We start from the raw sequence: 7,973 nt of genomic DNA, 5'->3' as shown, positions 1-7,973 counted from the left end.
AGCTTAGCTGAAAAGATAACAGCTAAGAATTTTTTACAATTGAGGAAATACATGAATGATATGTATTGTAATACATGAAGCACAGTAAAGCTAAATAAAGGTCAAAGTTTAAATTCACACGTACACATAACATAATGCACCTGCAGAATACCATTGTCAAAGAGAAGATACAGTCAGGGGGGAAACAACAGATGATTAACCAAGAAACACGGCTGCTTGGACAGCTAACTTTTCAGTATTAACACCTGTAGCCAGAGGACAGTGGAATAAGGTTTTCAAAAGGTCAAATAATTGTCCTATAGTGAAAATAATTGCCCCTAAGATTGTATACCCAGCAAAACTGTCTTTCAAGAACAAAGACAAAATCTTCAAACAAATAAATTGGGTGTCTTGACCACCAATAAACTTTCATCAAGAGTAAGTCAGACAGAGAAAGACAAATATAAGATATCACTTGTGGAATCGAATAAAAAATGACACAAATGAACTTATTTACAAAACAGAAATAGACTCACAGATCTCAAAATCAAATTTATGGTTACCAAAAGGGAAAAGTAGGGGGACATGATAAATTAGAAGATTGAGATTAACATACATACTGAGCTGTCCTGTGCTACACTGTGCTAAGTCATTTCAGTCGTATCTGACTCTGCAACCCTCTGGACTGTAGCCTGCCAAGCTCCTCTGTTCATGGGATCCTCCAGGCAAGCATACTGGGGCAGGTTGTGGTATCCTACCTTCAGGAGATCTTTCTGACCCAGGGGTCAAACCTGCGTCTCCTGCATTGGCAGGCAGGTTCTTTACCACTAGCACTGCCTGGGAAGCCCCACCACGCATACAATATATACCTACTATATATATACCTACCATATATACAATAAATAACTAATTTGGACGTACTATATAGCACAGGGAATTCTACTCAATTGCTAAGTCGCTTCAGTCGTGTCCGACTCTTAGTGACCCCATGGACTGCAGCCCACCAGGCTCCTCCGTCTATGGGATTTTCCAGGCAAGAGTACTGGAGTGGGGTGCCATTGCCTTCTCCAATTCTACTCAATACTCTGTCATAATTTATATGGGAAAAGAACCTGAAAAGAATGAAAAAATATATACGTACAACTGATTCACTTTTCCGTATATCTGAAACTAACACAACATAGTAAACCAATTATGCACCAATTAAAATTTTTAAAGCAACTTTCACCCAGGGAACTTTAAAAAATGTATATCAGGTTGAAGGAAAATGATCCTAGATGTAAGGTTCGAAATATAAAATAGAACAATGGAAAAAAGGGCAACCATGCAGGGAAATATAAACCAATGTTAACTAAATAAAATATAATACCTGCACAAATTAATTTATCACTCAAAGCAGTTTCAAATAAACTCCCAACCAGGTGTTCATGACATGGGACAATCTCTTTCTATAATTTATAAAGAAGGACAAAGGGCCAAAAGGAGCTGAGACATTTCTGAAGAATTACAAGGAGTAGGGCTTGGCCTCCCAGGTATCAGCACACACGACATCCAGGGACCTCTAAGCCTTGGTTTAAAGCTCTAGTCATTGGAGTAGCGTGGCCTTGGCTCAGAGACAGACACATAGGCCGGGGATCAGACGAGCACGTCCAGAAACAGACTCAAGCGTAATGAAAATGTGATCTAGAGAAGATGTGGTTTTCAAAAATAATACAGAAGATGAACTGTTCAATACAGAGAGCTAGAACGGCTGCTTATCCGAAAGGGAAAAACTGAAATTAGATCCTTATTTATATAAAATCAATTCCTTTGGCTAAAGACCTAAACATGCAAGGCAAAATTTTAGAAGAAAGTAGAGGAAACTATGTTCTCAGGGGAGGAAAGGACTTTTTTAAAAGCACACCAAAAGCACAGACCTCATCAATAAGTTCCACTACATTAAGAACAAGAATTTCTATTCACCAAGACACACCATTTAGAAAGCGAACAGGTAAGCCATAGACTGGGAAACGACTAGTTGAAATGCATGTACTTTACAAAAGATCAAGATCAGAATATATGAAAAGCTCCTAAAGAATCAATGAGAAAAAGATGACACAGCTGAAAAAGACTAGAAATGTAGCCTAGCATTGCACACACAAGGAGACAAGTGCTGCCAATAAACATTCGATCTCGTCACGAATCAGGGAAATGCAAACCTAAAACCTCCACCATATGCCAATTTACACCCACCAGGTTGGCACCTGCATCAAAGTCTGACAACACCAAGTGTCGCCAGGGTTGTGGGACAATGCAAGCTCTGTTCACCGCTTTGGGAGTGTTCATTCATGCAACCACCTTAGAGAGAAACTTGGCGTGGTCTGGTCAAGTTCAGATGCGTGTATCTTTCAACCCAGCATTTCTATTCCGTGTGCCTCACCTAGAAACTCTTACACATGTGCATCGGGGGTGCAATAAATATTAACGGCAGCAGCCCTATGTCCACCAAGAGAAGAACGGAGGCACGACCTGCAGCTTGTTTGTACACTAGAGTGCATTACGGGGGTGAAAATGCACGCACGGCAGCTCTACTCAACCGTATGAATGAGTTTCATAAACAAAACGTAGATCAAAAACATGCGTGCTGTAGGAAAATGCAGACAGCCCAATTCCGTTTCTCCAAAGTTCAAAGGCAAGCAAAACTAGACAATATGCTTCTTAGGACTGCATCAATCTGTGAGAAAACTATAAATAAAGGGGCAAAGAAGTGATAAATCTAAAACTCAAGGTAGTTATTGCCTCCGGATGAGAGGAAGAGGCAGATCAAGGAGAGGCGTGGGGAAGCTTCAGGAGTTAATAATGTCAGCTCTCCTAAGTTGCAAGGTGGGTATATGCATTTATAATTATTATCTAATTTATATGTTTACGTGGCTCAGTTCAGTTTAGTCACTACGTCCGACTCTCTGCAACACCATGGACCACAGCACGCCAGGCCTCCCTGTCCATCACCAACTCCCGGAGTTCACGCAGACTCATGTCCATCGAGTCCGTGATACCATCCAACCATCTCATCCTCTGTCGTCCCCTTCTCCTCCTGCCTTCAATCTTTCCCAGCATCTGAGTCTTTTCCAATGAGCCAGTTCTTCGTACTGAGTGGCCAAAGTATTGGAGTTTCAGCTTCAGCATCAGTCCTTCCAATGAATATTCAGGGTTGATTTCCTTTAGGATGGACTGGTTGGATCTCCCTGCAGTCCAAGGGGCTCTCAAGAGTCTTCTCCAACACCACAGTTCAAAAGCATCAATTCTTCGGTGCTGAGCTTTCTTTACAGTCCAACTCTCATACGTGAGTGTCCAACATCTATACATGACCACTGGAAAAACCATAACTTTGACTAGACAGATCTTTGTTGGCAAAGTAATGTCTCTGCTTTTTAATATGCTGTCTAGGTTGGTCATAACTTTTCTTCCAAGAAGCAAACGTCTTTTGATTTCAAGCCTGCAGTCACCATCTGCAATGATTTTGGAGCCCAAAAACAAAGTTTCTCACAGTTTCCATTGTTTCCCCATCTATTTGCCATGAAGTGATGGGACCAGATTCCATGGTCTTAGTTTTCTGAATGTTGAGCTTTAAGCTAACTTTTTCACTCTCCTCTTTCACTGTCATCAAGAGGCTCTTTAGTTCCTTTTCACTTTCTGCCATAAGGGTGGTGTCATCTGCATATCTGAGGTTATTGGTATTTCTCCCAACAATCTTGATTTCAGCTTGTGCTTCATCCAGCCCAGCGTTTCATGTTATGTACTCTGCATATAAGTTAAATAAGCTTGGTGACAATATACAGCCTTGACATACTCCTTTCCCAATCTGGAACCAGTCTGTTGTTCCATGTCCAGTTCTAACTGTTGCTTCTTGACCTGCATACAGATTTCTCAGGAGGCAGGTCAGGAGGTCTGATATTCCCATCTCTTGAAGAATTTCCCACAGTTTATTGTGATCCACACAGTCAAAGGCTTTGGCATAGTCAATAAAGCAGAAGTAGATGCTTTTCTGGAGCTCTCTTGCTTTTTCAATGATACAACAGATGTTGGCAATTTGATCTCTGGTTCCTCTGCCTTTTCTAAAACCAGCTTGAACATCTGGAAGTTCACGGTTCACATATTTCTGAAGCCTGGCTTGGAGAATTTTGAGCATTATTTTACTAGCATGTGAGATGAGTGCAAGTATGCGGTAGTTTGAGCATTCTTTGACGTTGCCTTTCTTTGGGATTGGAATGAAAACCGACCTTTTCCAGTCCTGTGGCCACTGCTGAGTTTTCCAAATTTGCTGGCATATTGAGTGCAGCACTTTCACAGCATCATCTTTCACGATTTTAAATAGCTCAACTGAAACTCCATCACCTCCACTAGCTTTGTTCGTAGTGATGCTTCCTAAGGCCCACTTGACTTCACATTCCAGGATGTCTGGCTCTAGGTGAGTGATCACACCATCGTGGTTATCTGAGTCATGAAGATCTTTTTTGTACAGTTCTTCTGTGTATTCTTGGCAGCTCTTCTTAATATCTTCTGCTTCTGTTAGGTCCATACCATTTCTGTCCTTTATTGTGCCCATCTTTGCATGAAATGTTCCCTTGGTACCCCTAATTTTCTTGAAGAGATCTCTAGTCTTTCCCATTCTATTGTTTTCCTCTATTTCTTTGCATTGATCATTGAGGAAGGCTTTCTTATCTCTCCTTGCTATTCTTTGGAACGCTGCATTCAAATGGGTATATCTTTCCTTTTCCCCTTTGCCTTTAGCGTCTCTTCTTTTCTCAGCTATTTATAAGGTCTCCTCAAACAACCATTTTGCTTTTTTGCATTTCTTTTTCTTGAGGATGGTCTTGATCACAGCCTCCTGTACAATGTCACGAACTTCCGTCCGTAGTTCCTCAGGCACGCTGTCTATCAGATCTAATCCCTTGAATGTATTTGTCACTTCTACTGTATAATCGTAAGGGATTTGATTTATTGGCTGAATGTCCTTTAAAAAAGGAAACGCAGGGTATTCCCTGGCAGCCCATTGGTTAGGGCTCCTCGCTTCTACTGCAGGGGACATGGGTTCGATCCCTGGTCAGGCAACTAAGATGCTACATGCCAAACAACATAGCCAAAACAAACAAACAAAACTGTAAAAAAATAAAACAGGAAATGCGACTACCACACACAGGCACCCATACTCTCTGGCAACCGTGAGGATGGTGCGGAGTCCAGAGAGAGACTGGAGAGGGGAGCCCGGCCACGAGGCTTTGCCCCTCTGGGCGCTTGTGAGTATCAAACAAAATCACGAGTGTTAAAATGCTGAAGAACGATGCCTGGCCCATGATAATAAGGTCTGTGTAAGTGTGGATGATGGTCGTGGGGACAGGAGGAAAGGAATGTATTGAGAGATCTGTGCAGCTTGGGATGATTGAATCGGGGGAGGGGGTGCGAGTCAGTAACGACACCATCATTTCACTGTGTGCATTTCATAGCAGTGAGAGCTCTGAGTCCTAACTGCTGAACTGCCAGGGAATTCCTTGTTGTATTTCTTAATACACTTAGTATTTGCAGAAAGCCACACAGGGACCAATAGAGGAGAAGCAGAGGGGGCTTGCAGACCTGGTGGCGGTTGCTCATGCCGTGACTGGGTTACTTGGGTGAGTCCTTCTGTTTTGGCTGCCCTGGGTCTTCATTGCTGCCGGTGGACTTTCTCTCATTACAATGAGCCAGGGCTCCTCTCTGGCGGCAGGGCGTGAGCGTCTCACTCCAGGGCCCTTCCCGCGGCAGAGCACACACTCTAGGGTGTGTGTGTACCGCAGTAGTGATGCTCAGGCTTAGTTGATCCACAACATGTGAAATCTTCCTGATCCAGTGATTGAACCTGTGTCCCCTGCATTGGCAGGTGGATCCCCAACTACTGGACCACCAGGGAAGTCCAATGGTTAGGTGTGTGTGCACTGCCCTGAGAAAAGTGGATTGGAAAGGTTGTCTAAAGGATGGAAATCAAGGATTTGCTGGAGGTGTCTTCCCCAAGCCTGTCCTTGGAGCCCTGGGCAGACGCCAGAGCTCATGGTCAAGGCTGCTCCAGCCCTTGAGAAAACTCAGAGTCTAACTGGTCCTCTTTGGGGCTCACTGCAGAACCCTTCCTCCCTGCCCCTTCAAAATGGCCCTCCCTTATTTGGGGAGGTATACACACCTTTGGGGGCTTTCCAGGTCACTCAGTGGTAAAGAATCCACCTGCCAATGCAGGAGATGAGGGTTCAGTCCCTGGTCTGGGAAGATCCCCTGGAGAAGGAAATGACAACCCAGTCCAGTATGCTTGCCTGGAGAATTTCACAGACCGAGGAGCCTGGTGGGTACAGCCCATGTGGTTGCAGAGTTGGACACAGCTTAGTGACTAAACAACAACATACCTTTTGAGGTGGCTACCCTTGGAAGTGAGATTCTCTGGTAGCTCAGCGGTTAAAGCGTCTAAGCACATTCGTGTCAGAACCCTGTCTCTGTGGGCCTCAGGGGAACCTGACTCCTGAACTGGGATCTCCAAGGACGGGGTCTTTGAAGATGCTCCCAGGGGCCTTGGCCCTTCCAGCCACACGTCAAAGCTAACCTTGACGCAGGCTGCACGGTCCGTCCCTTCTCCCACCCACCCCCACTCAGACAGCATTCCCTCCCTCTTACCCTCCCAAAGGAAGAGAAGAAATGATCATCAAAGGTCAGTGGCCGCTGGAGAGGCAGCACCAAGAGCCGCTGCACGCTCGGGAGAGAACGCTGCATCTCCTCCTTGTGGCTTCAGGTGGTCTACATGGTCAGAGAAACTTCTCCAGTAACCAACTATAGACGTGATGCCTGAAAGCATAGTCTTATGGTTTGTCTTCCTGTTACTGCAACCGTAGATCAGTTCCGGAAGGGACTTCAAAAGGTCATCTGGGCAACTCTGCCTCTGAAGAGCAACCTGGACCAGACACATCTCCTCTGTCTCTGAAGGTTCCTATGAGGGAAACGCCGCTGATGCTCTCTGGATAAGAAGCTGCTCTTGCAAAACCTTGAGGCAAAGGGGACCTGTCGGAAACATCCTGCCTTGGGCAGCCTGCAGTGGGTTCCCATTTATGGAAGGCGACGGGCACTGCAAATCAAAGGCTTTAAAACAGCTTCAGCCCGCATAGTTTCCGAATAAAGTGATCCTAAATAAACAACCGGACAGCTGAATTAAGACACACTTACAAGGTTGTAGATAACAAAGAAAGAATATAAATGAGCTATGTGAGGATTTAAATGCATGGCGGTAAATGCAAGCAGCACAGACCATTAAATACACCCATTAGAAAAAAACTTGGTTTGACAGAGAAAGACAAATATCATATGATATCATCTACATATAGAATCTTAAAGCGATACAAATAAATTTTTTTATAAAACAGAAACAGACCCACAGACATTGCAAAGCAACTCATGGGGGAAAAGAGGGGGAGGGATAAATCAGGAGTTTGAGATTAACATATACACACTACTGAACATGAGGTAGGTAACCAGCAAGGACCTACTGTGCAGAACAGGAAACAACAGTCAGTGTTTCGTAATAACCTGTAAGGGAAAAGAATATTAAAAAAAGTATATATGTATGTATGCTAAATCACCTAACGCCAGAAACTAACACAATATTGTCAATCAGTTATACTTTGGTATTAATTAATGAAAATAAAAATATGTAAAAAGTGGAAAAAAACTTGGCTTGAGAGAATATTGATCACATGGAGAGACACTCAAAGCATAGCATTAAAAAGCAGGTCATAAAATAGTATGTTTCATAGTTAACTTTTTATTTATAGAAAAAACGAGAAGCATGTGTAGTAAGATCTTAATAACGGCTATCTTTGGGAGGTAATATAGGTATTTTACCCTTCATCTGCATAGCTGTACTTTCAGAGGCTTTGCAATGAATACAGATTAGTTTTAACTTTTTAATTATACCAGTAACGCACAAATGTGGAATTCAAACGAAACAT

At 43.3% G+C, this 7,973-nt stretch overlaps 1 non-coding gene across 1 annotated transcript; it reads right to left on the bottom strand.

Annotated features, from left to right (window-relative positions):
- Positions 1-6,618: 6,618 nt before the first annotated feature.
- LOC112583142 lies at positions 6,619-6,832 on the bottom strand. The gene has a single exon (XR_003107486.1). It is a non-coding gene; the product is annotated as a small nucleolar RNA U3 (small nucleolar RNA).
- Between the last annotated feature and the right edge of the window lie 1,141 nt (positions 6,833-7,973).

This window comes from Bubalus bubalis, chromosome 2 (genome assembly GCF_019923935.1).
Source record: "Bubalus bubalis isolate 160015118507 breed Murrah chromosome 2, NDDB_SH_1, whole genome shotgun sequence".
Classification (NCBI taxonomy): Eukaryota; Metazoa; Chordata; class Mammalia; order Artiodactyla; family Bovidae; genus Bubalus; species Bubalus bubalis.
Note: the sequence above shows the minus strand (reverse complement) of the source record. Positions and strands in the feature narration are given on the sequence as shown.